Raw genomic sequence first — 23299 nt, 5'->3', positions numbered from 1 at the left:
CTGAGTGGTTAGGGGTGATCAGGCAGGCAGGGTAGGTGGTTAGGGGCGATCAGACAGGCAGAGGTAGTTAGGGGTGATCGGACAGGCAGACAGAGTGGTTAGGGATGATCAGGTAGGCAGGCAGAGTGGTTAGAGGCGATCAGGCAGGCAGAGGCGGTTAGGGGCAATCAGGAAGGCAGGCAGAGTGTTTAGGGGTGATCAGACAGGCAGGCAGAGGGGTTAGGGGTGATCAGGCAGGCAGGCAGAGGCAGTTAAGGGTGATCAGGCAGGTAGGCGAATGGTTAGGGGCAATCAGGAAGGCAGGCAGAGTGGTTAGGGGCGATCTGACAGGCAGGCAGAGTGGGTAGGGGCGATCAGGCAGGCAGGCGAGTAGTTAGGAGCCAGCGGTCTTGGATTGTGAGAGGGATGTCCGACTGCTGGTTTAGGCCCGATCCGCAGTGGGATTGGGCCTAAACCAGCAATTGGACATCCCCCAAGGGGTCCTGAATTTCAAGAGGGTGCAGGCCAGGCTGAGGGACCCCGCCCCCCGCCCATGCACAAATTTCATGCACTGGGCCTCTAGTTAGTATTATAATTATTATTTTAAAGTGTATTTTTATTGATTTCAGAGAGGAAGGGAAAGAGATAGATAGAAACAACAATAATGAGAGGGAATCATTGACTGGCTGCCTCCTGTACACCCTTGACTGGAGATCAAGCCTGCAACCTGGACATGTGCCGTGACCGGAAATCGAACCTTGACCTCCTGGTTCATAGGTCGATGCTCAACCACTGAGCCATACCAGGTGGGCCAAACTTCCTAAATTTTAAATTTATTAGCACAGGCATGAATCACACCATTTTGCCATTTCCCAGATGGTTGAAATATGAACCTTACATTACTGACAAACAAAAAAGTATGGTCACGTGCCTCTCTCTTTTAGCAAGAATTTGAAATTAAAGGTTACAAATGTTGCCAGATGTTAATTCATTATTCACATAAGTTAAAGGTTCAGAAATGGAGTTTTGCGGGAGAGGAAATGCTGCTGCCCAACCTCTTCCTTTGTCACTGACTCTGCTTCTTTCTACAACCCTCAGCAGTGTGTAATCAGAAAACTCAGAAAAGTAAACATCCTCTCTAATCTAAAGGGACTCATTGCACTACTACAAAGCCGCGTGTATGACGATTTAAAAAATATATAATCTAAACTAGAGGTCCAATGCACGAAATTTGTGCAAGAGTAGGCCTTCCTTCCCCCGGCTGCCGGCACTGACTTCACTCTGGCACCCGGGACCCGGGCTTCCCTCCCAGCCCCGGCTTCGTATGGAAGGTCGTCCAGAAGGATGCCTGGTCTAATTAGCATATTACATTTTTATTATGATAGACTAGAGGCCCAGTGCACAAAAATTTGTGCACTTGGCAAGGGGAGGGAAAGGGGGTCCCCCAGCCCAGCCTGTGCCCTCTCCCAATCTGGGATCCCTCGGGAGATAACAACCTGCTAGCTTAGGCCTGCTCCCGGGTGGCAGAGGGCAGGCCCAATCCCTAGGTGCAGCCCCTGGTCGGGATCAGAGCAGGGCCAATTGGGGAGTTGGGGCGCCGCCCCCTGTCATGCACAGAGCAGGGCGGATCGGGAGGTTGCGATGCCACCCCTAGTCACGCTCAGGGTAGGGCCGATTGGGGGGTTGGGGCACCGCCCCCTGTCACACTCAAGGCAGGGTCGATGGGGAGGTTGCGGCGCCACCCCGTCACACACAGAGCAGGGCCGATCAGGGGGGTTGGGGCTCCATACCCTGCCACGCACAGAGCAGGGCCCATCAGGGGGTTGGGGAGCTCCCCCCGTCACACACAGAGCAGGGCCCATCAGGGGATTGAGGAGCTCCACCCTGTCACTCACAGAGTAGGGCCAATAGGGGAGTTGGGGCACCGCCCCCTGTCACACACAGAGCAGGGTGGATCAGGGGGTTGGGGCGCCACCCTCTATCACCCACAGAGCAGGGCGGATCAGGGGGTTGGGGCGCTGCACTCTGTCACACTCAGGGCAGGGCCGATGGGGAGGTTATGGCTCTACACCGTCACACACAGAGCAGGGCCCATGGGGGGTGGGGGTTGGGGGGTGGGGGCGCCGCACTTTGTCACACACAGAGCAGGGCGGATCAGGGGGTTGGGGTGCTGCACCCTGTCACACACAGAGCCGCAGGGCGATCAGGAGTTTGGGGAGTTCCCTCCTATTAGGCACAGAGCAGGGCCAATCAGGGGTTTGAGGCGCCTTCCCCTGTCACACACAGAGCAGGGCGGATAGGGAGGTTGTGGCCCCGCCCCCTGTCACACACAGAGCTGCAGGGCGATCAGGGGGTTTGGGCACTGCCCCCTGTCACGCTGCTCCAGGGGCCAGGAGGCCTCACGGCTCCACTGATCCCGGTGCTGGGAGGCATATTACCCTTTTACAATATAGGATAGAGGCCTGGTGCATGGGTGGGGGCCGGCTGGTTTGCCCTGAAGGGTGTCCTGGATCAGGGTGGGGTTCCCCACTAGGGTGCCTGGCCAGGCTGGCTGAGGGGCTGAGGGCTGTTTTCCGGCTGGCAGGTGACTGAGGCTCCCAACTGTTCCTTTTTTTCTTTTTCTTTTTTTTTTATTCTGGGCCAGCTTTAGCTCTGAGGCCTCGCTGCTGAAAACATTGATACAATGTTGCGGTCAGGCTGGCTGAAGCCCGGCAGATTTCTGGGGTCTTGTTTAGCTTCTATATTTGCAACATAGTTGCTTAGAGTTGCAGCTGAGAGGCCAGCAAGTTAGGCGGGGAACGTTGGAGTTCGCCGTCACTGGAGCAAGCAAGCCTCCCTGTTCGCTTCCAGCTGCCTGGCCGCCGGCCGCCATCTTGGCTGACAGTTAATTTGCATAAGGATATGCTGATTAGCCAATGGGAAGGGTAGCGGTCGTACGCTAATTACCATGTTTCTCTTTTATTAGTGTAGATGTCCAATAGGGGTTGTTTAAACCAACTATGGTGTACAGCTTTGAGGATGATTAGATTGGTATATATTGATGAGGAAACAAAGCAAGTATAAAACAGTATATACATAAGAAAAAAACAGCCCTAACCGGTTTGGCTTAGTGGATAGAGCGTCGGCCTGCGGACTGAAGAGTCCCAGGTTCGATTCCGGTCAAGGGCATGTACCTTGATTGCAGGCACATCCCCACTCGGAGGCATGCAGGAGGCAGCTGATCGATGTTTTTCTCTCATCATCAATGTTTCTGACTCTCTATCTCTCTCCCTTCCTCTCTGTAAAAAAATCAATAAAAAAATAAATAAATAAATAAAAAAACAAAGAAAAAAACAGAAGATGACAAAATACTATCTCAAAAACAATCCTATATAATAAAAGGCTAATATGCAAATTAACCAAACGGCGGAACGACCAGTTGCTATGACACACACTGACCACCACGGGGCAGACGCTCAATGCAGGAGTTGCCCCCTGGTGGTCAGTGCACTCCCACAGGGGGAGTGCCGCTCAGCCAGAAGCCGGACTCAAGGTTGGCGAGTGAAGCGGCGGTGGTGAGAGCCTCTCCCACCTCCATGGTAGCGCTAAGGATGTCTGACTGCTGGCTTAGGCCCGTTCCCCCCGGGGAGCGGGCTTAAGCCGTCAGTTGGACATCTCCCGAGGGCTCCTGGACTGCGAGAGGGCGCAGGCCGGGCTGAGGGACCACCCCCCAAGTGCATGAATTTCGTGCACCGGGCCTCTATCCTATATAATAAAGAGCTAATATGCTAATTAGACCAGACGGCAAAACAACCTTCCAGAATGACTTTCCAGAATGACCAGTGGGTCGGGGGTGGGCCCGTAGGGCCGCGAGGCAGCCAGGGCTGAGAGGGCCGAGGCAGCCAGGGCTGCAAGGGCTGAGGCAGCCCCGGCTGCTGCCACCCTCTGTGGGGCGATTGATGGGGGGTGGGAGGACTCTGCAATTGATCGCCCCGCACAGGGTGGCAGCAGTCGGGGCTGGGAGGGCCAAGGCAGCTGGGGCTGTGAGAGCCAAACCCCTTGCACGAATTTCATGCATCAGGCCTCTAGTGTGTATAGAAGTATAAAGAATAATCTAGAAAGATAAACTCCAAATATTGGTAGAGATCACTGGATGGTGGGATAATGACCGACTTGTTCCTTTATTTTATTTTATTTATTTATTTTAATGTATTTTTATTAATTTCAGGGAGGAAGGAAGAGGGAGACAGAGATAGAAACATCAATGATGAGAGAGAATCATTGATTGGCTGCCTCCTGTACGATCTGAGCCTGCAACCTGGGCATGTGTCCTTAACTGGAATCGAACCTGGAACCCTTTAGTGCACAGGTTGATGCTCTACCCACTGAGCCATACCAGCTAGGGCTAGTTTATTTTTTTGAACAAGTGAATATAATTAGAAAAATCATGTATAAGATGTAAAGTAAGTACTTACTACCTGTTGTTAGAGGTGTGAAGATGTTTATACTATCTTCCACTGAAGGTAGGACTGAAAGTTGGTATAAACCTTCTTCTGATAACACCTGATAATATGGAAAAATTGCAGCAAATCTACTTCTAAAAATCTATTTTAAAAAAATAATCGGGTCCTTGCAGGGTAGCTCAGTTGCTTAGAACTTCGTCCCAATATGCCAAGGTTGTAGGTTTGATCCCTGGTCAGGGCACATAAAGTAATCAACTAATGAATACATCAATAAGTGGAACAATAAATCGATGTCTCTCTCTCTCTAAAATAAAATAAAATATAATAATAACTAGAGGCCTGTTGCACGAAAAGATTCGTGCAATAGGCCTTCCCTTCCCCTGGCTGCCGGCACCAGTTTTCCTCCGGCACCCGGGACCCAGGCCTTCGCTCTGGCCGGAGCCGCCTTCAAGCCTTCGCTGCTTCAGCTGGAGCCGCCTTCAAGCTTTCGCTGCTGCGGCCGGAGCTGCCTTCAGTCTTCACTCCGCCACTTCGCGCCTACATATGCAAATTAACCGCCATCTTTGTTGGCGGTTAATTTGCATACCTCGCTGATTAGCCCATGGGAGGCATAGCGAAGGTACGGTCAATTACCATGTTTGTCTATTACTAGGTAGGATAATAACAACAACAATAATAATAAATCGTGGAAAGGAAGCATTTCAGATCTTGCTGCCTGGCATAAGTAGTCAGTTCGGCTCAAATAAACTCCTATAAAAATTTCAAAAGTATATATTCGTGGAGCTCTAGCTGGTTTGGCTCAGTGGATAGAATGTCAGCCTGGGGACTGAAGGGAACCAGGTTCGATTCTGGTCAAGTGCACATGCACAGCTTATGGGCTCCATCCCCAGTAGGGGGTGTGCAGGAGGCAGCCAATCATTGATTTTTCTCTCAATGATGTTTCTCTCTCTCTCTCCCTCTCCCTTCTTCCCTGAAATCAATAAAAATATATCTTAAAAAATACATTCATGGAAATTGGAAACCACTTGAAATTTTAAGAATATTAACTATTTACATGTCTGTAAGAGTGAATACTATATAACCATTAAATAACACACTGTAGACTATTTCTGCAGGAAAATACTAATGATAACATGTCAATCAGGATGCTTTTAGCTGCCATAGATAAGTTTGACTCAGTTTAACCTATAAAATTTCTAGATAACCATGGCATTTGAACAAACTCATTTACCTTTAATTCCTCCTGAAACCTGACTAGAATGATAGAAATGGGGGGAGAAGTGCAAACCCATAAAGACAAAGACAGGAAGAGATGAGACAATAGCAACACGTTTGAAGGTAGAAAGCTGGTGGATGGGGTAGGTCTGTGACCTATCGGAAGAGATGACCCAGAAACCCAAGTGGGCAGGCGAGAGGCAAGCTGGTTTGCCCATCAGTGATCAGAGAAAGTTCAGAACTGAGCACATTGGAAAAGTGGGATTGCCGTGGGAGGATTTAGATGAGAATGAGAAGAACCAGGTCCCCCTAGGGATCTGAAACCTACTTGAGGTTTTTAGCTACTGTTCCTCCCACATCCAGACATCAAACTTGTACAAAACGTTGAGGCCAAAGCACCCTATTTGTATATGTTAAGATACTGTAATACAAGTTATGAGGTATATTAAAAATGAACCTTAATTGATTAGAACATCCTCAAATCTCATTCTGCTGCCCCCTTTATAATTTTAACATATGTTTAGTTTTACTTGTTTTCGAACCTTATTTTAAAAAGAATCTCCATATAAAAAATCATAAGTGAACGCTCATAGCAGCATTATTCATCATAGTCCCAAATTGGAAACTCAAATGTCCACTAACTGATTTTTTAAAAGTGGTATATTCCCACAATGGACTATTATATGGCAATAAAAAAACAAAAACAAAGTAGTAATATATGCTGCAATATGGAGGAATCTTGAAAACATTATGCTAAGTGAAGGAAGCCAGTCACAGAGGACCACATTGTAGGATTCCATTTATATAATACTAGAGGCCCGGTGCATGAAATTCATGCACTCGGCGGGTCGGGGAGCAGGGGGTCCCTCAGCCCGGCCTGCGCGCTCACAGTCCGGGAGCCCTTGGAGGATGTCTGACTGATGGCTCGGGCCCGCTCTTCACAGGGATTGGGCCTAAGCCGGCCGTCGGACATCCTTAGCACTGCCACAGGGCTGAAACCTGTGAGTCCGGCTCAGGGCTTCTGGCTGAGTGGTGCTCCTCCTGTGGGAGCACACTGACCACCAGGGGGCAGCTCCTGCATTGAGCATCTGACCCAGGTGGTCAGTGCACGTCATAGCGACCAGTCCTTCTGCTGTTTGGTCGATTTGCATATTACCCTTTTATTATATACTAGAGGCCCAGTGCACAAAAATTTGTGCACTCGGGGGGGTGGGGAGGGGGGTCCCCCAGCCCGGCCTGTGCCCTCTCGCAGTCTGGGACCCCTCGGGAGATAATGACCTGCTGGCTTAGGCCTGCTCCCGGGTGGCAGAGGGCAGGCCCAATCCCTAAGTGCAGCCCCTGGTCAGGCTCAGAGCAGGGCTGATTGGGGAGTTGGGGCGCCGCCCCGTCATGCACAGAGCAGGGCGGATCGGGAGGTTGCAATGCCACCCTTAGTCACGCTCAGGGTAGGGCCGATTCGGGGGTTGGGGCACCGCCCCCTGTCACTCACAGAGTAGGGCCGATAGGGGAGTTGGGGCACCGCCCCCTGTCACACACAGAGCAGGGTGGATCAGAGGGTTGGGGCACTGCACCCTGTCACACTCAGGGCAGGGCCAATGGGGAGGTTATGGCTCTACCCTGTCACACACAGAGCAAGGCCCGTGGAGGGGGGTTGGGCCGCTGCCCCCTGTCACTCACAGAGCAGGGCCCATCAGGGGGGTTGGGGCTCCGTGCCCTGTCACACACAGAGCAGGGTCGATCAGGGGGTTGGGGAGCTCCCCACTGTCACGCACAGAGCAGGGCCGATAGGGGAGTTGGGGCACCGCCCCCTGTCACACACAGAGCAGGGTGGATCAGGGGGTTGGGGCACTGCACCCTGTCACACTCAGGGCAGGGCCAATGGGGAGGTTATGGCTCTACCCTGTCACACACAGAGCAAGGCCCGTGGAGGGGGGTTGGGGCGCCACCCTCTATCACCCACAGAGCAGGGCCGATCAGGGGGTTGGGGTGCCGCCACTGTCGCACTAGGGGCCGGGCCGATGGAGAGGTTATGGCTCTACCCTGTCACACACAGAGCAGGGCCTGTGGGGGGGCGATGGTTGGGGTGCCACACCCTGTCACACACAGAGCAGGGCCGATCAGGGGGTTGGTGCACTGCACCCTGTCAAACACAGAGCTGCAGGGCAATCAGGGGATTGGGGAGCTCCCCCCTATCAGGCACAGAGCAGGGCTGATGAGGGGGTTGGGGTGCCTTCCCCTGTCACTAACAGAGCAGGGCGGATAGGGAGGTTGTGGCCCCGGCCCCTGTCACACACAGAGCCGCAGGGCGATCAGGGGGTTTGGGCGCTGCCCCCTGTCACGCTGATCCCGGTGCCGGGAGGCCTCGCTGCTCCGCTGATCCTGGTGCCGGGAGGCATATTACCGTTTTACTATATAGGATAGAGGCCTGGTGCACGGGTGGGGGCCGGCTGGTTTGCCCTGAAGGGTGTCCTGGATCAGGGTGGGGGTCCCCACTGGGGTGCCTGGCCAGTCTGGGTGAGGGGCTGAGGGCTGTTTTCCGGCTGGCGAGTGACTGAAGCTCCCAACCACTCCTTGTTTTCTTTTTTTCTTTTTTTTATTCTGGGCCAGCTTTAGCTCTGAGGCCTCGGCTGCTGAAAACATCGATACAATGTTGCAGTCTGGCTGGCTTTCAGTCCAGCTGGTTTCTGGGGTTTTGTTTAGCTTCTTATTTGCAACATAGTATATAGTTGCTCAGACTTGCAGCTGAGAGGCCGGCAAGTTAGGCGGGGAACGTTGGAGTCCGCAGACACTGAAGCAAGCAAGCCTCCCTGCTTGCTTCAGTGCATGGCTGCCAGCCGCCATCATGGCTGACAATTAATTTGCATAAGGACATGCTGATTAGCCAATGGGAAGGGTAGCAGTCGTACGCCAATTACCATGTTTCTCTTTTATTAGGGTAGATAGGATGTCCAGAACAGGCAAATGCATAGAGACAGAAAGAAGATTAGTGGTTGCTAAGGGCTGGAGACAGAGGGGTAAGGGGAATGGGAACTGCCTACTAATGGGTATAGGGCTACTTTTGGAAATGATGAAAAATTTCTGAAACTAAATAGTTGCACAATTCTGAATATATTAAAACCACCAAAGAGTATATTTTCTTTTCCTTTTTTTAAATCCTCACCTGAGGATATTTTCCCATTGATTTTTAGAGAGAGTGGAAGGAAGGGGGAGAGAAACATCAATGTGAGAGAAACATTGATGTGAGACACATTGATTGGTTGCCTCCTGCACACAACCCAACCGGAGGCTGGAGAAATGAGCCTGCAACCAATGTACATGCCCTTGACCAGAATCAAACCCAGGACCCTTCAGTCTGCAGGCCAACACTCTATTCACTGAGCCAAATCGGCCAGGGCACTTTTTTTTTTAAATCCTCACCCAGTGATACTTTTTTCCCATTGACTTTTTAGAAAGAGTGGAAGGGAGGGAGGAGGAAGAGAGGGAGAGCGAGAGAAACATCAATGTAAGAGAGACACATCAATTGGTTGCCTCCCACTTGCTCTCAAACTGAGGCCAGGGTTGAAACCTGCGACCAAAGTATGTGCCCTTGTGGGGAATAGAACCCACAACTCTCGGTCCATGGGCTGACACTCAACCACTGAGCAAAATTGGCCAGGCCCAAAGAGTACATTTTCATTGTCATTAATTTTTTACCGCTTTAATAACAAATGCCTTGGAGGCAGCCTCTTTGGATTGAGGTAACTAGGTGTTCTGTTTGCTTCTTGGATTTGAGGCACTAGTTCTTCCCATAGGTTTGGGGAGTTCTCATCCACTATTTGTTTGAATAGACTCTCCGTTCCATGCTCCCTCTACTCCTGCAGAATGCCAATATTCTAATATTGCTTTTTCTGATGGAGTCAGAGAGTTCTCCTAGAGCTCTTTCATTTTTCTTTATGCTCAGGTCTTTCCCTTCTTCCCTCAGTTATTTCTAGATTCCTATCTTTCATATCACTAATTCTTTCTTCAATCTGATTAGCTCTGCTTTCTGTGCTCAGTAGTTCACTCTTAACCTCCTTAATTACATGCTTCATTTCCAGTATTTCTGATTGGTTCTTTTTAAAAGTTTTAATTTCTTTGGTAAAGTACTCATTTTGTTCATTGATTTGTTTCTGAGTGCATTCAATTGCCTATCTGTACTTTCTCATATCTTGTTGAGTATTTTCAGAACTGCAATCTTAAAAATCTTTGTTATTTATATCACATATTTCCTTGTGTTCCAACTTGCTTTCTGGAGATTTTTCATTGTCTTTCTGGTCATCCTCATTACTGTGGTTATTCATGGTACCTGCTGTCCTCTTTTGCCTACCCATTTACCTCTGATGAGGTTTTTCTACTATTTTCCAGTAGATGGTGCTGAATTGCAAGATTTTTTTTACCTCTGCGATCTTCCAGGCTTGAACCTACTCAGCTTCCATGAAATAGTACAGCTGTGCTGCTTGGGGGTGGGGTTTGTTTTGCCCCCATCCTAATGGTGACCCTTGACCTCAATGAGGTTCTACCCCAAGCATCCCTCCTGGGGGTCAGTCACAGAGGGAAACAGCAGTTTTACTGCAATAGCTCTTGGTTTTCAGATAGTATGCTCCTGGACCCAACTCCAAGGGCAACAGGAGGCGAGTTTTGGGAGTACAAGTGGTGGTAGGGCTCTGTGGTTGCATTTTCTTGTCTGAAACACCACTGCCAGCCTGACAGTGGAGAACTGTACAGCAGAACTCCGTGTCCTGACGGGTGTCTGCTGACAGACACTGTTTGCTCCCTTGCCGCTCTTCCTGCTGGGCAGGCCCGCCCCTCCTCCCCCACCCCCTCACACACACACACTGTTACGCCCAGCTGAAGGAAGGCCTGCTACCCCGGCTTTCTCTTGGCTATCTGTGCTTTCCTCCCTTCTCGTCTCCCTGTTTATTCCCAGTTGCCCATCTTTAGATGTTTCAATGCACAGGGGTCTCTTAGGCATGCATCTGTGTTGAGCAGAGATTTCTTTCTTGAATTATAGTTGGTTACCTAGTTGAAATTTCAGGGAGAGAGGACATGGAGCTCTCTCACCCTGCCATTCCTCTGACATCTGAGTATATTTTCTTTTCTTTTTTTTTTTAAATCTTTATTGTTCTGATTACATTAGTTCCTCTTTTTTTTTCCCATAACTCCCCTTCTCCCAGTTCCTACCCCACCCTCCGCCGTCACTCCCCACCCACTGTCCTCATCCATAGGTGCACGATTTTTGTCCATTCTCTTCCCGCATCTCCCATTCCCCTTCCCCCCCCGCCCAAGAATAGTCAGTCCATTCCCCTTCTATGTCCCTGATTCATTGTAATCACCAGTTCATTCTGTACATCAGATTATTTATTCACTTGATTCTTAGATTCACTTGTTGATAGATGCATGTTTGTTGTTCACAATTTGTATCTTTACTTTTTTCTTCTTCCTCTTCTTAAAGGAAACCTTTCAGCATTTCATATAATACTGGTTTGGTGGTGATGAACTCCTTTAGCTTTTCCTTATCTGTGAAGCTCTTTATCTGACCTTCAATTCTGAATGATAGCTTTGCTGGATAAAGTAATCTTGGTTGTAGGTTCTTGGTGTTCATCACTTTGAATATTTCTTGCCATTCCCTTCTGGCCTGCAAAGTTTCTGTTGAGAAATCAGCTGACAGTCGTATGGGTATTCCCTTGTAGGTAATTGAGTCTCTTTCTCTTGCTGCTTTTAAGATTCTCTCTTTGTCTTTTGCTCTTGGCATTTTAATGATGATGTGTCTTGGTGTGGTCCTCTTTGGATTCCTTTTGTTTGGGGTTCTCTGTGCTTCTTGGACCTGTAAGTCCATTTCTTTCACCAGGTGGGGGAAGTTTTCTGCCATTATTTCTTCAAATAGGTTTTCAATATCTTGCTGCCTCTCATCTTCTGGCACCCCTATTATTCTGATATTAGTGCGCTTGAAGCTGTCCCAGAGGCTCCTTACACTATCTTCACACTTTCGGATTCTTTTTTCATTTTGCTTTTCCAGTTGGGTGTTTTTTGTCGAATCTTTGGTTTGATTCTTGTGCTCCTCTGGTCTGCTATTGGGTATAATATTCTTTATTTCAGTCCGTGTATGCTTACTTTCTAATTTCTTTATCGTAGCATCGAGGGTCTCATTAGTTTTCGTGAGGCTCTGCTCAAGTTTATAGCAAGCCCTCAAAATTGTGATTCTTAGCTCCATATCCTTAATTTCTGTCATGTTTTTTTGTCTCCGCATCTTTTATGCTTTCTTGGTGCACCCCCTTGTGGTCTTTGTGCGCAGTCTTGTTCTAGCCAAGCCTTAATTGTTGTAGTTAACACTAGAGGGATTTGACCACCAGGCCGACTGGCTGTAGGAATCAACTGTGTGGAAAACGTCTGCCTTCTGGGGAGGCGCTAATCCAGCCTTTGCCTGAGGCGATCGGCAAATGGCTGTGCGCAGGCTTTGGGCGGGGCGGGATCAACAGGGCGGGCGGAGGGAGCAGTTATGGCCGCTCTCAGTCCCGTTCCCAGAGGTTCTGCTTCTCAGAACCCCAGCAATGGCTGCAAACCTCGGAGAGAAAGCTGCCCTCAGGTTCCAACTGATGCCGGATAATCCCGCTTCTCCCGTTTGAGTCTGGGTCCCTAGAGACTCGTCCGGATCTGGAGCCCAGAGTCTGAGACTCACTCCCGACCGAAAACGACAACCGCGCCCTCAGCCATCAGCCCGCTTTCGGGCGCACCTCGGTACCTTTGTATTTTCCACACTGCGCCTCCTCTGAGCCTCGATTTGCTGTTCTCTTTCCTTCTAGTTGTAGAGTCTCTCTTCAGCCAGCCTTCCTGTGGTTCTGGGTGATGTCCGTTCCGTCTTTTAGTTGTATTTTTGAAATGGTTGTTTGCGGCAGCGGTCTCCGGTGTTTACCTACGCCGCCATCTTGGTCTCTCCCCCTGAGTATATTTTCAATGGGTGACTTTTATGGTATATGAGTTAAATCTCAAAGCTATCCAAAACTGGTGTGATAGAGGACAAATTCTTTGATAGTATCTTTTAAGAAAACTTGACATTGTTTCTGAGATTTATCTAACGTTTATGCCTCTTGCAGTAGTATATTCATCTTCCACACTGTCCAGTGCTTCACCCTATGAATAGACTACTGTTTGTTCATTCATCCATTCTATGGTGAGTAGACGTGTTAGCTGATTCTGGCTTTCGCTGTTACAAACTGCTAATATAAACATAGTTATACCTCTCTCGTGGTGCATATAAACAAGAATTTCTCAAGGATATATACCAGATTAAAGGGTACCCCTGTGTTTAACTTTATAAAACTACTAGAGGCCTGGTGCACGAAATTCATGTACAGGTAGGGTCCTAGGCCTGGCCGGCAATTAGGGCCGGCCAGGGCCTTCCTTCCCCCGGCTGCTGGCTGGGGATTTTCTTCATTCCACGCTGCCCCCTGGTGGTTAGCGCACATCATAGGAAGCGTTTGAACTCTCAGTCGGTCGAACTCCTGAAGGGACAATTTGCATATTAGCCTTTTATTATATAGGATGCCCAGTTAGTTTCTCAAGTGGTATACCATTATGGCTTTACATCCCCAGCACTAAGTTCACTTTGTTGTGCTCTTCTTCAGTACCTGGTATTGTCCTCCTTTAAGGTTCTGTCATCCAAGACAAAATGACATCTTATTGGGATCTTAATTTGTACTTCCATTTGCAAGGAGATTGAACCTCATTTCATGGTTTTTGACCATTTCTGTTTCTTCTGTGAAAGGTCTCCAAATATTCTGTCCATTTTTCTATTCATTAATTTCTCCTATGGATTTGTGTGTATATATAACCACACACCATATATAATTATATATAGCTTGTTTTAGGTAGTAAACATTTGTTCACATGAAGTGCAAATGTATTTTCAGTTTTGTAGCTTATTTGTTCACTTTTATATTATCTTTTGATGAACAAAAATTCGAAGTTTTAATATGGTCACATTTATGCTTTTTTCATTATGATTATTTTTTGTGTGTGTTTGAAGTACTTCCCTACCCTAAACCCAAATATATTCTCATATATAGTCTTTTATAGTTTTTAATGTTTTGCTTTTACATGTATGTCTTTAACCAATGGAATATATTTTAAAAACCTACATAATAAAAGCCTGATATGCTGTGTCTGATTGTTTGCTCGACCATTCGACCAGTCGCTATGACATGCACTGACCACCGGGGGGCAGACGCTCTGACTGGTAGGTTAGCTTGTTGCTGGGGTCTGGCCGATTGGGACTGGGCAAGACGGGCTGGACATACCCTGGAGCCCTCCTTCGATCCCTCCCGGCCCTGATCATGCACCGATGGCGTCCCTCAGCCTGGCCTGCACCCTCTCGCAATCTGGGACCCCTTGGGGGATGTTGGAGAGTTGGTTTTGGCCCAATCACTGCAGACCAGGCCAAGAGACCCCACTGGTGCACGAATCAGTGCACTGGTCCTCTAGTATATATATATTAAGTAAAGACCCAGTTTCATTTCCCCCCCCATTTAATGTCCTTCATCCCTGATGAAATGACATGAATAGCTTGTCCATTTGCTACTTTTAACATACATATGTGGGTTTGTTCTGGCACTCTACATTCTGTTCTGCTTATTGCTGTACCAATATACACTACGATAATTAAAACAGCTACATATCTTTTCATATAACAGGTAAGTCTCCCTGCCTTGGTCTCCTTTGAGAACACAGAGCAGCCTTAAGGCGTCCTGCTCAGACCTCCCTTTGAAAACGAATTTGCCACAATGGGTGGAGTTCCTTCAAAGCCTCCAGTTCATTTCATCTTCTGGATCTGTCATGGCATTTGAGCAGAGGTAATGCTTTTTGTAGGCAGCTAACCAATATCCGAGCAAGGCAGGGCTGGTAGGCCTGGCCATTTCTGCCCACTGTGGGAACCTCCACATAGTCTTTGCCCTGGATTTTGCTGTTGGTCAGGCCAAGATTTTCTTATAGCTGCGCTGCCAGTCTCAAGTTCTTCATGCCAATCCTTCCTCCCTCATCCATGTGTCAGGGCTGCACCAGACCAGAGGCACTCCCTTCCTAATCCAGATCTCTCTCTTCTTCCACATTGTACACATCTGACCACATTTCAGCAACTGCCTCCGAGAAGATCTGTACTGATACAAAGGTCTTGGCTATTCTTGGTCCCTTGCTCCTCCAAATTTAAGCATCAGATTGTCAAGTCCCAATGCAAAGCAAAACAAAAACACTTTTGGGGGCTTTTTCTTCATTGATATGATCTTAACTTTCCCCCCTTTCATCTGGTTTATGTGGCAAATTACACTGACTGACTTTCTAATGTTAAACTAACCTTGTGTTTCTGGGATAAATCCAGCCTGGCCACGATGATGTAATAGAATCCTAAGCTTATTTTGTTGAATTGTTTGTTGACATTTTTGCATATGTTCATCAGTAAGAAAGGCTTATCATTTCCATTCTCGTGTTTCTGTCCAGTTTTGGCATCAAACTGATGGTAGCCTGCTAAAATAAATTGGAATCTGATTCTCTTTTTCTATTCTCTGAAAGAGTTCACATAAAAATGATACTGGATTTATTTAACATATTAAGCACCATGTCAGTCACCGGTGACTGAAACGGAAAGACCAAAAAAGGCTTGGCGCTTAACGTGTTAAATGTCTGATGGGAACATCACAGCCTGAAGTTTTCTAGGTCTTCAACTTCTGATCCAATTTATTTAGTAGTTATAGACTACTCGGGTTTTAAAATGTCTTCCTGTGCTGGTTTCATTAAGCTATATTTTTCTATTAATTTGCCCGTTTTTCAAAAACTTTGGGCATAAAGTTATTCCTCATGACATCTTTTGAAAGTCAGTAGAATCTGTAGTGGGGTCCCCTTTCCCATTAAAAAAATTTTTTTTTAATTGATTTCAGAGAAGAAGGGAGAGATAGAAATGTGAATGATGAGAGAATCATTGATTGGCTGCCTCCTGCATGTCCCCCACTGTATATTGAGCCCGCAACCCAGGCATATGCCCTCACTGGAATCAAACTGTGACCTCCTGGTTCATAGTCAACACCCAACCACTGAGCCATGCCAGCCGGGCAAGATGCAACATCTTTATCCAATGTTGATATCTTTCCTTCTCCCAGTGTCAGTACCTTAGAACACTAGCTCCATTTAGCCTTGCTGCCAACTCACCCATGTTCATTCCATGTGCCCCAAGTCTGTATGAGCTGTACAAGTGTGCATTCATGTGTGTGGGTTTTTTTTTTTTTTTGCGGGGAGGGGGGGGATTTGTTTCCTCTCTTTTTTAGTCAGATTACCTTACTGTATTCTGGATGCTGCATTTAAGACTCACTTTCAGAAATATTCTAAAAGAATCTCTCACTTCCAGATTATTCTGAAAGAATTTTTTAGTTGGGACATGGAGTATTGAAATTCTGGGGTCACTTTATGTAATACTACAGGCCCAATGCACGAAATTTGTGCAGGAGTAGGCCTTCCTTCCCCCAGCTGCCGGCACTGGCTTCCCTCTGGCACCCGGGACCCGGGCTTCCCTGCCGCACCTGGGACCCAGGCTTCCTCCCTTGGGCTGCTGACAGGCACCCGGACCCGGGCTTCCCTTGCAGCCCTGGCTTCGTCTGGAAGGATGCCCAGTCTAATTAACATATATGCTTTTATTATTATAGACTAGAGGTCTGATGCACGAAATTCATGCAACAGGCTTGGCCTTCGCAGCTGCAGCAGCTTGCTTCAGCCCTCACAGTCCCCGCTTCATCTGGGAGGTCGTCTGGAAGGACATCCGGAAGGTCGTTTGGCTGTCTGGTCTAATTAGCATATTACATTTTTATTGTTATACTCATCACTCAGATTTGTTATTGACATTTTGTTATTCTTATTTCATCTGTACTTTCCACTTTCAAAACATGTTAAATACATTTAAAAAATGATGTTTTTGAGCCACCCAAACAATGGGAGGCCACGCTGCAGTCTGTTCAAGGGCTGGTTTACTTCCATTTCACCCTCCATCCTAGGGCCCCACCATTCAGGTTCCCAGTGAAACTGGGGTGTGGCTACTAAGGTTCCTTAACAGTGACAGCAAGAAAAGCACAGTCAACTCTCAGCTGCTCCAACTGACCTCTGCATTTCCTTTCTCCTCTGGACCTTGGCCTAGTGATTTCTTCATGAGCTGGTCGGCTCTCTGACACTTTATGCATTTGTATTTTATCCAGTTTTGTTTTTATTTTGAGCAGGCAAGTTTGTCAAAATTACATATTCTATTATTACTGAAAGTCTCTCTAACTGTGGAGAGAGTTCAAATTACTGAATCAAATCTTGTAATGATTATTCTTTTTTTCTCTGAAGATTATTTTGGCAAGATGTACCCACTGTCTCATTTATTGATATAAAGTTAATATTCTAAAACAATCTCTGTACTACTTGTAGTTGTCTTCTTAGTCACTCTTTGACCATTAGGTTTTGTTGTTACTATAGTTTTCAATTTCATTAATTTATGTTTTTCTATATCCTTTGAATTTATTGTTTCTCTTACTTAAGTTGTATATTAGTATTTTCTAATTTTGAATATCATTTCTTATTTGATCTATATAGAAATTTAAACTTTTTCTAAATTTGGAATCTTTTGTGATCCTTTTGGTTGTTGCATATATATACATACATATATAAAATCTTTTTATTGATTTCAGAGAGGGAGAGAGAGATCTATCAATGATGAGATAGAGTCATTGATCAGCTGCCTCCCGCATGCCCCACATGGGGATAGAGCCCAAAACCCATGCATGTGTCCTGACCGGGAATCTGTGACTTCCTGGTTCATAAGTCGATGCTCAACCACTCAGCCATGCCGGCCAGGCTGGTTGCTGCCTTCTGACACTGGTTGAGAGAAATGATCTCTATGATACTGATTCTTTGAAATATGATGATGTCTTCCCATAGCATGTGACCAGTTTTCATAAATTTACTTTTGTTTAAAAGAATATGCATTCTTATTTTGTATGAAGATTTCTACAAGTGTTCATCAGATCAAGTTTGGTTTTGTGTTCAGATTCTAGGTCTTTAACTGATTTTTTAAACTGCTTTGCCTCCAAGGCATATTAAAACACCTAGCAGGATGATAACACCTATTTCTCCATGTAGTTCTCTAAATTTTTGCTTTATGTTTTTTGATGTTATCTTACTGAGGAAACATAAACAATGAACCAAACCATGTATCAGTCTTGATTAAAAAAGAAAATGTTGCTACAGTACATATACAGCTATAAGAGTTTTTTCCTTTTGCTATTTCTCTGTTATCTCTTGGCTCTCAAAATTTCTGGATTTGTTTTAGATGCATTTCTTTAAGAAGCATATAGTGGACTGTTAAAAATCTAGTCTAATGACCCAAGATTTTTCACAAAAGAATTCAATCCGGGGGGAGGGGGATGGGAAGAGATTAAACAAAAAACTTATATGCATAGCCCATGGACAAACAATAGAGCAGAAAAGGCCTGGGGAGAGGGTGGGAGCAGGGGAGAGACGGTCAACTTGGAAAAAAACAGGGACATTTGTAATGTTTTAAAAAATAAAGTTAAAAAAAAGATATCAGTTATTTATAACTAAATTTAAAATTGAATGAAAAATTTGATTAAAATCTTCAAGAAAAGTTTTTGCTTTAAAAAAAAAAAAAAAGAATTCAATCCATTTACAACTAGAATTATAACTACCATATTAAGTGCTTATTTATCCTATCCACTTTCTCTCCTGTGTCTTTTTTTTTAAAGTTCTTTTTTAAAAAAGAAATATTTTTATTGATATCAGAGAGGAAGGGAGAGGGAGTGATAGAAACATCAATGATGACAGAGAATCACTGACCAGTTGCCTCCTGCACATCCCCTATTGGGGACTGAGCTGGCAATCCAGGCATGTGCCCTCAACTAGAATCAAACCTGGGACTCTTCAGTCCACAGGCCTATCCACTGAGCCAAACTGGGTAGGGCTCTCCTGTGTCTGTGGATGTGTTTTTTTCCCTTTCACTTTTGCCACTTCAACATACACTGTTGGAACATATATTAATTTGTTTCTTTTAAAGGCAGCACTTCAAATTTTCAAGATCATACTTAATCAAGCCCAAAGTTGGTCCATATCCGTACACTCCTTCAGAATAAGGCAAAATCTTAAGACTGGTATCATTTCAATGACCAACCTTACATTCACTAGGCATCAGGCAATAGGTTACCTAGAATATTAGATATAGTCTCTTCCTCCAGCAAATTAGACAGTTTTATACTACCAACATTTCTTTAGATTTACTCAGTTGCTTACTATTTTCTTTACTTATTATTATTTCCTACATCTCAGACTTTCTGGGATAATTTTCCTCCTCCTTGAAGCATATCTTTTAGAAGTTCCTTTAAATGAGGCAATTTTTATAATAAGTTCTCCATTTAAAAAAAATATAAATATGTCTTTATTTCACCCTCACTCGTAGATAATCCATCTAGCAAAGTTATCTGAATCAAAAAAATTTTAATATTAATATAGCATTTGATGGTTGAAAACGGAAAATACTATACATACAAAGAAAGTGATAAATACTATCTTAATTTTGTATAGCATTTCTCAGATGAATGTCTGAAATATGTTTTTTTTTAAATATGGTTTCTTAATTTTTAAATTTTTTTTAGAGCTAGGAAGGGAGAAGGATAGGAACATTGATGAGAGAAACATCAATCAGGTGTCTCCAGATGCCCCCTACTGGGGATTGAGCCCACAACCCAGGCATGTGCTCTGACCTGGAATTGAAGCAGCGACCTCTTTTATAATGTATCCTTTTACTAGATACTTAAAATTATCCTGAGTTCACCTTTAAGAAAAGTATTTTATGATACTCGTTTTTTCTTTTCTTTTTTTTTTAAAATATATTTTATTGATTTTTTTACAGAGAGGAAGGGACAGAGATAGCGAGTTAGAAACATCGATGAGAGAGAAGCATCGACCAGCTGCCTCCTGCACATCTCCCTCTGGGGATGTGCCCGCAACCCAGGTACATGCCCTTGACCGGAATCGAACCTGGGACCTTTCAGTCCGTAGGCCGACGCTCTATCCATTGAGCCAAACCGGTTTCGGCAGATACTCGTTTTTTCTTTTTTATAGGCAAATAGGTTACATTTTCTAAGAGTTGTAATCACTCACTCATTATTATTTTGGCTACATCGAGGATACCTGGTATCTGCTACCTATGTAACTAAGGATGTGCCACTTTAACCTCTATCTTGTTCAGCCTGACTCTTTTTATAGTTATTAAAGTTTCTATAGTGTTCAAGAAATCCTATTGGTATAACTTTTAGTTTAAAAGAATTTTTTATTAACCAGGATTCTTAATTCTTTCCAGCATGTTAGATAACAAATCTTTTAAAGATAACTAAGTCTTTGTCTGACATATCCTATATAATAAAAGGCTAACATGCAAATAGACCGAATGGCAGGACAACCGAACTGGTCACTATGATGTGTGCTGACCACCAGAGGGCGTGTGCGGAACATGGCAGGCGTTGGTCACAGTGGGATGGTGGAGCAGGTGAGCGGGGGTGCCAGTCACTGTCATTGGAGTGAGCCTCTGGTGGTTACTGAAAATTCTTTGCTCCCGCGTGCCGCAGTCCCACCCAGCGCTTGCACCTGCTGCCAGTGCCGCTGTTTGCACCCGCTGCCGGAGCCTGGTACCGGTCCCAGTCACTCAGTACCATCAATGGGTGCGAGCAGCGACTGCCGGCCCTGATCACCCCTGAGGGATTCTCCACCCCCACCCTGCTCCTGAGGGGTGATTGGGGCAGTAGCTACCGCTCGCACCCACTAATGGCGCCAGCCCTGCTCTCACCCGCTGCTGGCACCGGCCCCAATTGCTCCGCACCGTCAGGGTGCAAGTGGGGCTGGCGCTGTCAGTGTGTGGGAGCGACGGCAGTGGGAGTGGGGCTGCTGGCAGACAGGGGACTGGGGGCCGTGGCGGGAGGGGCCAAGCAGGGGTGCAGAGGATGGGCCAAGACCTGCCCTTGTGCCCACCACAGCCTCACGGCCCACAGTTCCTTTTAAGGTGCGCAAATTCATGCACTGGGCCCCTAGTTAATATATAATTGATAATTTAATATAAAAGTTCATTATTTTTAATAATGTTCCAGTAAAATAAGTTACAAATCTGTGAATAACAGCTCATTAAATTAACACTTAGTTTATACAGAGGAGAAATGGAAAATCCTGTCATATTCAAAGCTAGAGTTTGGCTAAGAGTTGCGAAGTTTTTCATATACACCTGTAAAACACACACACTCACACACACAAGCACACACACACGTGAACATGCGACCAAAGCACAGAGTATGACAGGGAAGGAAACTGAATTGTCACATCTTTTCTTAACAGCTAAAAGGAGAAGTAGTCTAGAATAGAGCGAAAGTATCTCAATCTTAATGACCATATACTCTTAGCAGGGTTTGTAAAAATAAGTATATTCCCCCCAAATACAAATATTTATAAATTACTCGTATGACACATATTACACATAACAAAAAACCCACAAAAAATATAACTTGAAAAAGGAAGAACTAGAGATAAAGTATGTAATATTTTTAAGTAGTTGTTATTAATGGCAAAATAACATTTACTGAGGACGGATAGGTGTGTGGATGTGAATGACGGTAATGCGACCCAATGTAATTTAATGTGTTACCAATTAGACTGCTATCCCATTTAATTTCACAATGTGGCTGAAAAGCAAATGCTCGGCCTACAAGAGCTGTTGGGCTGATTTTATTTTTATTTTTTTAAATGTGGTTCTCTTGTATTTTTTTAAATATATATTTTTTAATTGATTTCAGAGAGGATGAGGGAGGGAGAGAGAGATAGAAACATTAATGATGAGAAAGAACCATTGATTGGCTGACTCCTGGCCTTCCACTGGGGATTGAGCCTGCAACCTGAGCATGTGTCCTTGACCAGAATCAAACCTGGGACCCTTCAGTCCGCAGGCCGACGCTCTATCCACTGAGCCAAACCAGCCAGGGCTGATGACTTTTATTAAGTGCTGACAGTTTGGGTCCCCCTCATCCTGCAATAAAAACACTTCCTAGACAAGAATTTGTCACTCATTAGGGAAACAATCCCAGGAGGCCCCAGGAGAGAGTGGGGAAGTGAGAGGGAAGGATGGAAGGTAGTAATACTGTCAAATGAATGGATATTTGCATTAAGCAACTGGGAATTAGTCCCACTGGGTCCACTCTGAGAAATAACAGTGCCCTCTCACTGAGCGCTATGTATTTACGGACCAAATCCTGACCCCCACTGCTAAGGACTGCCCAGCCTGGCCACCTGCAGGCCAGCACGCTCTGGATCCAGACGACACCTGCATAAGTCCGAGGACTGCGTAACTGCACATGAGCTAGAGGAGGCCCAGGGCACATGGTGGGGCACAGACAACAGATGCCACATCTGCTGTGCCTGCGTCAGGGAAAATATTAGCGTCAGTCTTGGTTTCTTTGCTTTGTTAGATTAGAAAAGTTAGAGTTGACAGTTTTAACTAAATACTGTCATTTCTTGCCCCAGCCAGTCTTGCTCAGTGATAGAGTGTTGACCTAGGACTGAAGTCTCTCAGGTTCGATTCCTGGTCAAGGGCACATACCTTGGTTGCAGGCTCAATCCCAGGCCCTGGTCAGGGCACGTGTGGGAGACAACCAATCGATGTCTCTCTCTCACATCAATGTTTCTATCTCTCTGTCTCTCCCCCACCCTTCCACTCTCTCTGAAAATTAATGGAAAAAATATCCTTGGGTGAGGATTAACAAAAAAGTAAAAAATAAATACTGTCATTTCTTTCTACTTTTCCCACAGGATACTTCAGATATGTACGTCGTGGCTTAAGACCATCTGACATATAGATTGTACGAGTGCTGGGATCAATCTATCAAATATTGATGTAATTTCATCTTTTCTTGGATTAAAATGTACAAATAGAAGTTCTAAAATTTTCCTGCTCTAGCCAAGCCGGTATTGCTCAGTGGTTGAACGTGGACTTATGACCCAGGAGGTCATGGTTCAATTCCCGGGCACATGCCTCAGTTGCAGGATCCATCCCCAGTGGGGACATGCAGGAGGCAGCCAATCCATGATTCTCTCTCATCACTGATGTTTCTATCTCTCTCTTCCTCTCCCTTCCTCTCTGAAATCAATAAAAAATATATTAAAAATAAATAAGTAAGATTTTCCTGTCCTGTCTACTGCAATACAGTACCTTCCGTGCCCCTTGAGGTGTGTGCTCCCCTTCTGGCCATCACTGGACCAGAGCATATAGAGCCCTGTCTAGCGCTCAGCTGGAACAATTCATTTCACTCCAGGGTATATCTGGACTATTCTAAATGAGAAAATACTAGTAACACACAGTTCTAATATATAGTTTTAACATCTATCACTTAAGGAGGAGCTGAAAATTTCAAAAACACTCTTCACAGAATTCCCTGAGTGGGTATCTTATTTCCCTGTGTCTAAAAAATTATACAAAAGCCCAATTCCATCTTGGAATTCAGTTTAACCAACTCGGATTAAAATGCTCTGACTTCCCATAGTTGGTGGTGTGAAAGGCAGATGGATAGACTTGTTTCCATTGCTTT

General features: G+C 45.7%; 1 protein-coding gene across 3 annotated transcripts in view; it reads right to left on the bottom strand.

The window, feature by feature from the left end:
* The window catches only part of XRCC2 (X-ray repair cross complementing 2), a 181385-nt gene that overhangs the window by 124012 nt on the left and 34074 nt on the right, over window positions 1-23299 (bottom strand). The window lies entirely within an intron of this gene.

Source organism: Myotis yumanensis, unplaced genomic scaffold, assembly GCF_028538775.1.
Source record: "Myotis yumanensis isolate MYYU_CA2020_CCGP unplaced genomic scaffold, mMyoYum1.0.hap1 SCAF_9, whole genome shotgun sequence".
In the NCBI taxonomy this organism is placed as follows: Eukaryota; Metazoa; Chordata; class Mammalia; order Chiroptera; family Vespertilionidae; genus Myotis; species Myotis yumanensis.
Note: the sequence above shows the minus strand (reverse complement) of the source record. Positions and strands in the feature narration are given on the sequence as shown.